Consider the following 8,627-nt stretch of genomic DNA (forward strand, 5'->3'; position numbering starts at 1 on the left):
TTTCTCAAACAAACAGAAGCTTGTGGATACACATAGGCCTACACACTGTATCCCTCACTTTGGATCTTATCAAATTCATTATTCATCTAGCACATTTATCTTATGGGGTGAATGGGAAATTATTTTGCCTCTGATCTCTAATGACTGTCAACATGAAAGATCTAAACAACATCATCTTGGATGACTAAAGACGACTCTAAAATCTGTTGAAAAAAATAACCAGGGTTCAAAGCTCCAATCAGAGTTATAACATTTATCTTGATGCTGTGAGGGTTTTAATTAGAAGGGAATTCCCGCTGCCCATGATTACTGAGGCAATGGGGGACTTGATGTCTTTGAATCCGATGTTTATTCCCTCTAGAAACAAAGGCATACTGTAATAATTCCTCTAAAAAGTTGAAGACTAATAAATCCAGACAGGGAAAAGTTCAAAAGTACCAAACACCTGGGGAAACTAAACGACCTCTGGTGAACCGCGTTCAACTCCTAAACTATCGCGAGAGAAGCTCGGTTGCCGGAGTAACGAGAGCCAAACACAACCGCCCTGAGCGCAGCCTGCAGCCTGCAGCGTGCAGCGTGCAGCGTGACAGTGTGACAGTGTGTTACTGACACATTCAATGTAATGACCACAAGGCCCTGAGAGATTGATAGTGCTACCACACGCATAAGGTGAGTTAGGTATTGTCAGCAGTGTGTGAAGTTCATTTGCTGTCGCTAACTGTCGCTAACTTCAGGTTACTGACGCTCACTGTAACGTAACAAAGTCTATTTAGCTTCACGTTTACTAGCTTTCAGTTAGTCCCGTGTGTCTGTCACCTCTGCTGTTTATACAGTAACTTTAGCTGTAGTCAAAATGTCTATCCTTCCTCAAAACTCTACTATTAACTGTATTACTGTCTGCTTTAGCGAATATAACCTTGGTTTGGGTCAAGATAACTGAGCTACATGTGCCATTTACATGATGATGTATTCTGAGTCATTGTTGCCAAGGATGTCCACTGTGGTTGCCAGGGAGGGTTGCCCCCCCCCTCTTCAGGTCACTGATATTGTGTATAATGATTTGGTACAAGAACATTTACAAAAAGTCAATAATAAGTCTTTCAGACCAAATGCAATAACTTAACTTATAACTGTGCAACACACATTATTATTTTGATTTGTATGTTTGTTAAGAGGTTAGTTACCCAGCTTAAGTGAAACTTACAGCGTCTAAACACTTCCGCCTAATGCCACTTTGGTACCAGCTGAGTTGCTAACAGGTATGGCTGTCTCGCTATTATAACAATATATTATATCTGCCTCACTGGCTAATTTTCTTAATTGGCTTTTACTGCCTAAAGAGTTGCCAGCCATTTGTCAAGCGTATAAGTCTGTCAGATACAATTTAAACACACAGGATTGCTTGTTTTAACTGCCTCTTATACATTCGAGCAAATCTGTCCCTGCTATTTTGCTCTTTTCATTACAGCAGTATTCATTTATGGCAGTCTGTGATTTAGCCTGGGCCCAGCGTGACAGCCAGTTTCATGCCATTACTGTTGGGTTTTATTGCAGGAGAGACTCTTTGTTAAAAGCACAGCGAAAGACGCAGGAGGAATACCGGAGCCCCCCGGAAAGAAGAGGCATGAATTTAAACGACTTTGTGGTGCTTCCGCACAACAAGGCCAAGTCCGTCAAGCTCAATGCCAGGTGAGATGAGATAAGATCTGTGATGTCATTTAAGGCACATGTCATTTTGAATGCATTACTCGGCTGACGCTCGGCTGTTTTCATCAGAGAATGACAGAATTTGACTAAATGGTGTTTCAGGCAGGTTAACCATGTGACCTGGATTCTGCTTCAGTGCAGTTGTTTTCTTGATATTGCCCAGCGCAAAATTGAGTCCAGTCTCCTACGTAGTTTCTCATTTGCCAACAGGTAATGGACTTAATTGATGTCTGCCTTGGTGGTACCCTGATCCAGTGACTAATTGATTAAAGTATTGATCAGTCATGGCAACAGGGATCTGCTACTGCAGCAGATGAATTGAACGTATCGATGAAAGCCGGCTGTCCAATCTGACGGAGTAGGTCATTTGTATGATAGATTGTTGTTGATTGATTGCATACATGTGAGTGTGTGTGCATTGTTGCCATAGGAACCTACAAGAGCTGCAGATGGAGACGGTGACTCTGGGCCAGGAGAGCAAAGACATGGAGGAGAAACTGCAACAGCTGAAAGAGAGCATGAGTAAAGAAAAGAAGGAGAGAGGGTGAGTATCGGTGTTATAGTTAGTGTACCAGAAAAAGAGGAGAAAGGAGAGGGAGAGGGGGCACGGAGGCGGGAGCGAGAGGGGCAGACCTACGTGGGAAGGTGAGAATGGAAGTAAGATAGCAGAAAGCAGCAGGGAGAGTAAGAGAGGAGAGAGAGAATAAGTACTGTACGTGCAGGATGGGCTGCACCAGCTGTAACAGAAAACACAGAAGAGGGGATTCATATTCCTGAATCGAGTAAGTAGTTTTACCACTCTGTACCTCTTTACCACAGTCGTCTGCGCTCCATAACGTGGAATATCTGCGTTATTAGTTTGTTGTGGTTGGATTTGTGTGTCATCTTATGCTGTAAACTCCACCAGCAACAGGTCTCTAAGGATGACGCTGTCCATTCGTCAGTCTGTCTGACTGTCCAGCCCTTTAATCCGGAGCAAGATATCTGAACAACTATATGCCCGATTCCCTTCTAACTGAGTACTGGAATACAGTAAATATAGTATTTTGTCTGGCCTGTGCAGATAATAAAATTGTGCCATTATTTTGGTGGAAATAACCACCTATGTGATCTTAAAAGTTACTAAGATTAATATTCTCAGACAGATGAGGAGAAAAGGCTTACAGGAGGATTACAACAGGTAAAGAGAGTGTTCAGAGAATAAAAAGAAGGACGGTGGAGAACTAAAAGGAAAAGGGGAGAGAGTCTTTACAAACAAGAAAGGCTGAGGGACGAATACAGTGATTTGGGAGATACGAGGTTTAACGTACAGATTATATCCACCGTCACAGCTGAACATATAGGGAACAGAGCAGGTGACTAATGGAGAGACGGGAGTCGGGGAGGGAGGTAGGAAGGTGGGAAAAAGAGTGCAACAGCTGTAAAAGAGCAAGCGACGAGAAAGTAGAGACACTGAGTAATAGAGATAGATGGAGAAGGAGACTAAATGAGAGAGAGGGGGAGGTCCATGACTTCTCTAAAGGTCATGAAAAGGTTGGCATGGAAGGGAAAAAGGAGCAGTCAGAGAATTGAAAAAGCTACTCATAGATGAAGTAGGCTCATGCTTATATAGTGGACTACTCTAAAGGTCAGTGGAGCCCTACAGACACTTTGGTCCTAACAACTTGTGTGATATTTTCCCCTCACTGGAATCGATGGCCAACAACGCTCCCCACATATGAAAGACATTAATGGAAGAGCATGTCAAGCACACACTGAGGACGTAAGAATAAGCAATAAACAGTAAAATGAAGGAGTAAGATTACAATGGGAAAGCATTTAATGTTAATCTAATATTTGAATTAAAAAGAATACATTTACTGCCACAAGCACCCCGATGTTTTTCTTTTCATACTTTTCCCCAATCTTAATGAAAACTACAAGTCCTAATTGTACCTGTCTGCAGTGTATGCTGTTTGACATGCTTTTTGTTTGGCTCCCATAATTGCCACTATATTTTCAATAATGCTTAATGCTTACAACATATTATACATGAACTGTCACAACGCTTTGGAGTAATTGCAGACGATTTGCAGAGGCGCACAGATTTTCTGGTGCAATATGATTATTATTATTCTACAAATACCTCTCATAGATGTTTCTCATTTTGAGAGGCTTGCAAAATGCACACTTCAAAACAGATGAACGATATGTTGTTTCCATGATACTGTTCAGTGAGCATTCATATCAGAAGCAGCTGCCCTTCAGTTACGAGCTGAGTTGTTAGTCTGTTATTTTAAAAAACAAAAAAAACAAAAAAACAAGTGGCACTCTTGTGACAAAGAATACATTATTAACTGTATAGATTACAATTAATTTAATGCAATTTATTTCAGGTTTTGTACTATGTATAAACATTTATAACAAACCATAAGCCGTTCTCAATATAGAGTATGTCAAGTTCTGAGTTCAATGCAGTACAATGAATTTACAGTTGTCATTTGGGCTGTTCCCCCCACCGAATCCATTGTTCATCTCTCATTTGATAACTTCTTTTTCCATATTTAACAGAGCCATGTTCACATTTACACAAGTCTCCTGAACTTGCCGAGGAACACATTGTGATCGTGTTCTCTTTGAGGTAGATTTATTTTCCTCTTGTAGCTATGTAAACAGGCTGTCTCCAACATTTCTTTCTATTTCCAAGTTCTCACATGTCAAATGATAAGTGTCATCATGACAAAAGAGATTCTGTTTTGATGGTGAACATGTTTTTAGACAAACACTGTCTATCTAGTGGTTGTAGGTATATGGCTGTTATAGGGTATAATAAAATACTTTTATTTATGTTTTGCAATTAAAAAAATGTTGGATTCTTATTGATTGGTCTTCGGGCTTTACACCATTCCTAAATACAATGGGACAGCATACACATAGTGAACATGCACACAACGACAAACAAACATGCTTCCACAAATTAAAATGGATATATTTGGATAGCTCACTCACACGCATGCGAAATAGCATTTCATTACATAGTGTGTGCCTGGCCCATTACTGTACATCCCAATCTGTGTGAGCAGGAAATTAATTTGCAGAATGAAAATAAACACTGGTTATTAATGTGACTGTTTTATTCTCAGTTCCCAGTTCACCTCATTTCATTGATAACCCTGAGATGTGTTACCCAATGTGAAGTTATGGAGAACTGCCTAATAGAGTTGTATATCACAGTATATGAGCACATAACTCAGGGACAGCTTTAGGGAGAAGGAGTGTATGTATATCACACGCAGGCTTCTTCAAATTGCAACAGGTTACACAAACACACACAGACACACATTCACCGGCAGCGCTGCTAATTGCAATATTAGTGATTTAGAGCTGGGGGTATGATGAGAGGCACTTTCCACATGATCTATTTCTATTGGTTGAAATTCATACATCGCAACAAACAATGGAATGCATACTGTAGGTTATAATTGTAGGTTAATGTATTTATTGTTTTAGGCGATGAATTGTGTGTGTGTGTGTCCTCGTATACTGTATGAGGACTGCTTTATTTCTCAGCGGAGGCCCAGCTCTAATTAAGAAGCCATACATCAGTATGGGGAGAGGCCCATCTTGTTCCGGCTGCACAAACGATAAGCACATAAACACAGTGTTTCCTGTCACACTGAAATACTGCAACATTTACCGCTCCACCAGCCCCAAGATACGACAAGGTGTGTGCGTGGCTGCCTGTGTGTATCATTTGATACTAGTCCTCCATAAATAATGGCACTTGTGTTTGTGTGTGTGGTTTTTTTAACACTTTGCGGGTTGTAGAGGGTAATAAGTTTTTTTTTGGTTCTGTCTATCTTGTGTTCCTTAATCAGATCAACTCCGCTAAAGGACATGGATCTTGCTTAAGCTCGACAGTATGTCTTTGAAATATTACTAGTTTTAGAAAGATTTTACGTTGTGTGCGAGACAGCTTGAAAGGGGTGGAAAGATATAGTGAGAGTTTGTGTATGTGTGAGAGGTAGTGTGTGAAGGCAGGAGAAAGACTCTGGCTCAACTACAAAGTGTAAATAGATGAAATAGTTTACTCTGGATATGATGTGGCTGAGAGGTAACTGAAAAAATGATAACACCATATTAAGTATTCTTTTTTCAAATGTTTATTCACCTGTTTAGAATAGCAAATTAGTCAACCTTCCATTTCAGACAGGCCATTGTTGATTAATAATGCATTGCTGATTTGTTTTTGTGCGCACTGGTGTCCCTAATCAGTCTTGACTGTGCAGAGCTGTTGTCAAGGAGAGCGTAGAAGAACATTTGAACACCTTTTTCATTTCTCATGCTGCTGCTGGGTAGAGACAGAGGGGAAGCGGGGACTCACAGCAAGTCTTTTGGTTTGATTGAGATGGGTCACAAGATGAGTTGTTGTATTTAAAACCACCACAAAGAACTGGTTATGAAACAGTCTCAGTTAAATACAGATGCCTCTGTATGAGCTACATAAGCAAACAGGACCGTCAGCAAGGGGATTGGCTGTTTCTATATAGTTATTCTTATTGCATGCTACCAGATCAGATTCCCCATGAGATCAATCAAACAAGGTGGTAGAAATATTGCTGATTTTGTTCCTCGTTGCTGCTTTAACTACTGCCTTTCAAGTGTAACAGATTGCCATACTTTGTTGTATATTCGCTGTCTGTTGATCAACATGTTGACGCAGTGACCAGAAGTGGATGGGAAGGTAGAAGAAAAGTTTGTGATGTGTGATAAAGCTGAAAACACATGAACTGGGATTGTAGAGGAGCAGTCATGGAGTAAATTACATTATTAGGTACTAAAATAAAACAGATACACATGTCCCATCAGTCTTTCACAATTGAACTCCACATTAATGTAGCTGCAGCTGCCTCCTACCTTTTATCTGAAAGCTGTGTGCTGCGATGCAGCAGCCTCTTAGATGTGTCCAGCTTAACAGTTTGGATCAATTAATCAGCATCTAATGAAAAAAGGGAGACCAGTTCTACATAACAGTTCCTCTACTGAAACTTGACACGCGAGAATAGCCAGTCGAGGATGGGGGGGGGGGGTTTGGCGGCTAATCAGGTGTTATGATGTGAAGGTTACCTGGATTTTCTTTACGCTTCCTCCCTTACCCGTCTTTTCCTCTCAGAACATGCGAGTATATCTTTGACAAGTCTTTACTGCAGATCTTCAAACTGTGATTTATGCTCAGGTTGTGCAGTGTGCTGTGTGTCTGTGTTATGCACCACTCTGTTTTTCTCTCTCTGCTTTTCTCTTAGATCGCAGAGCTCCCGGAGTAGATGAATTGTTCATCTTTGTCTTAGAGTCAGGCTACACACGCACGCACACACACACACACACACACACACACACACTCATATACGGACTCAAAGAATAGGCGAACAAATTCAGTTTGCCGAGAGGAGGTGCGGTATAATCAGTTTGTGAAGAGTACACAGGCGATAATAAAGCCAGACCGGTGGCTTGGGGCAAACGCAGTATATCATTCTCTGTTTTGGCCTGCCCGAATCGCAGATTTAATGTAGCTTTGTCTTTAGGCCTACATGGCTTACAGACACTCACTCTCGCCTTATCTAAAAGTACAGTTGAGGTTCTCTTTTTTTCCTGCTCTCTTTGCTTTCTCTTTGCTGTGCTTTTCTTTCTATAGGCCCTTGTGTTCCCTCTCTTACTCTTTTTACCAGTCTTTGTTTATTATTTTTTTTCTCAGTACGTGTTTTTGTTACATTTGGCCCCTACTAGCTCCTGTTCCAGTCTGTATGTGTGCATACATACACGTGTATGTTGGTGTGCTGACCTTACGGCCTGCTCATGCTGGCCTTAAATGCGATAACGTGTGTATGTAGGATTCTGTGTCTGAATGGCTCTTTTGTCTCCTCCTCAACCCTCTCTGTTTTTTTCCCATCCTCTCGTCTCACACTGGGAAAGAGGGAATTGGGAAATGGCATTAGACTTCAAAGTGTGTGTGCGTCTGGGACGCAGATGTTGTCAGTTCTCCCTTTGGGTGAGACGGGTCGGTTAAAGGTGATAGCTATATGTCTGTTTGTGTGCATGTCCTTGCGTTAGACATGAGTGTGTCCAGGTACGACAGGTGGGATTTGCCCTGGGTTAACATTGAACAATTTGACGTTTCTTCTCCTTTCCTTGCGTTGTATTTGTTTGTTCATTTAGAAATATGAGCTTGCTCTAAGCTAATGTGACGCTGTACTCCTCCCTGTCTTTCTTCCGCTTTGACTATGATGAAGAATTTCTTTTTGACGAGGTGGTGTTTGGTGTCGCGTTTGATGTTTGTTTCCAATATGCAAGTTGTGACTCAGAGGTTGTCATCTGCTATCCTTTCACTAGACAGTGAAAGGTGCACAGCGAAGTGTGATAGCACTGTGTGAATGTGCGTGTGTCTGTATGTGTTTTTCTTTCTCTGTTTAACAGGTGTAGTCATGTATGCCATTCTCACTGCATTGCTGGCTTTATCACACACACAGAAACATTGACTATGGGAATATGCCTGTATCTGTATGTTTCTAAAAACAACTTTAAGCCATTATTATTTTGTAGTGCGTATTTACTCATACGTTCATGTGTGGGTGTAGTTGAGTGTGTTTCTGTGGGTATTAGATAATAAGATCTTTGCTAATGCAAAGTCCTCAGAGATACACAAACAGACACACTTTATCTCTCCAGGCTGCCTGTCCTGAGAGGACACCCTGTCATCCTGCACCAACAGGGGTGTGCCTCAACTGTCTCCCCTAGCGACAGTCCAGTTTCCAAGGTGATGTCGCCTGGGTGATTACCTGACGCCCACCCTCAGTGTCAGTGCAGCACAGCAACGGCGTCAGGGATGTTGGCAACTCTTGCCATCACACACAAACACACACACACACCCACATACAGAGAGACAC

The sequence above is a fragment of the Morone saxatilis genome, unplaced genomic scaffold (assembly GCF_004916995.1).
Source record: "Morone saxatilis isolate NCDOM2014 unplaced genomic scaffold, NCSU_SB_2.0 Contig8, whole genome shotgun sequence".
Taxonomy (NCBI): Eukaryota; Metazoa; Chordata; class Actinopteri; family Moronidae; genus Morone; species Morone saxatilis.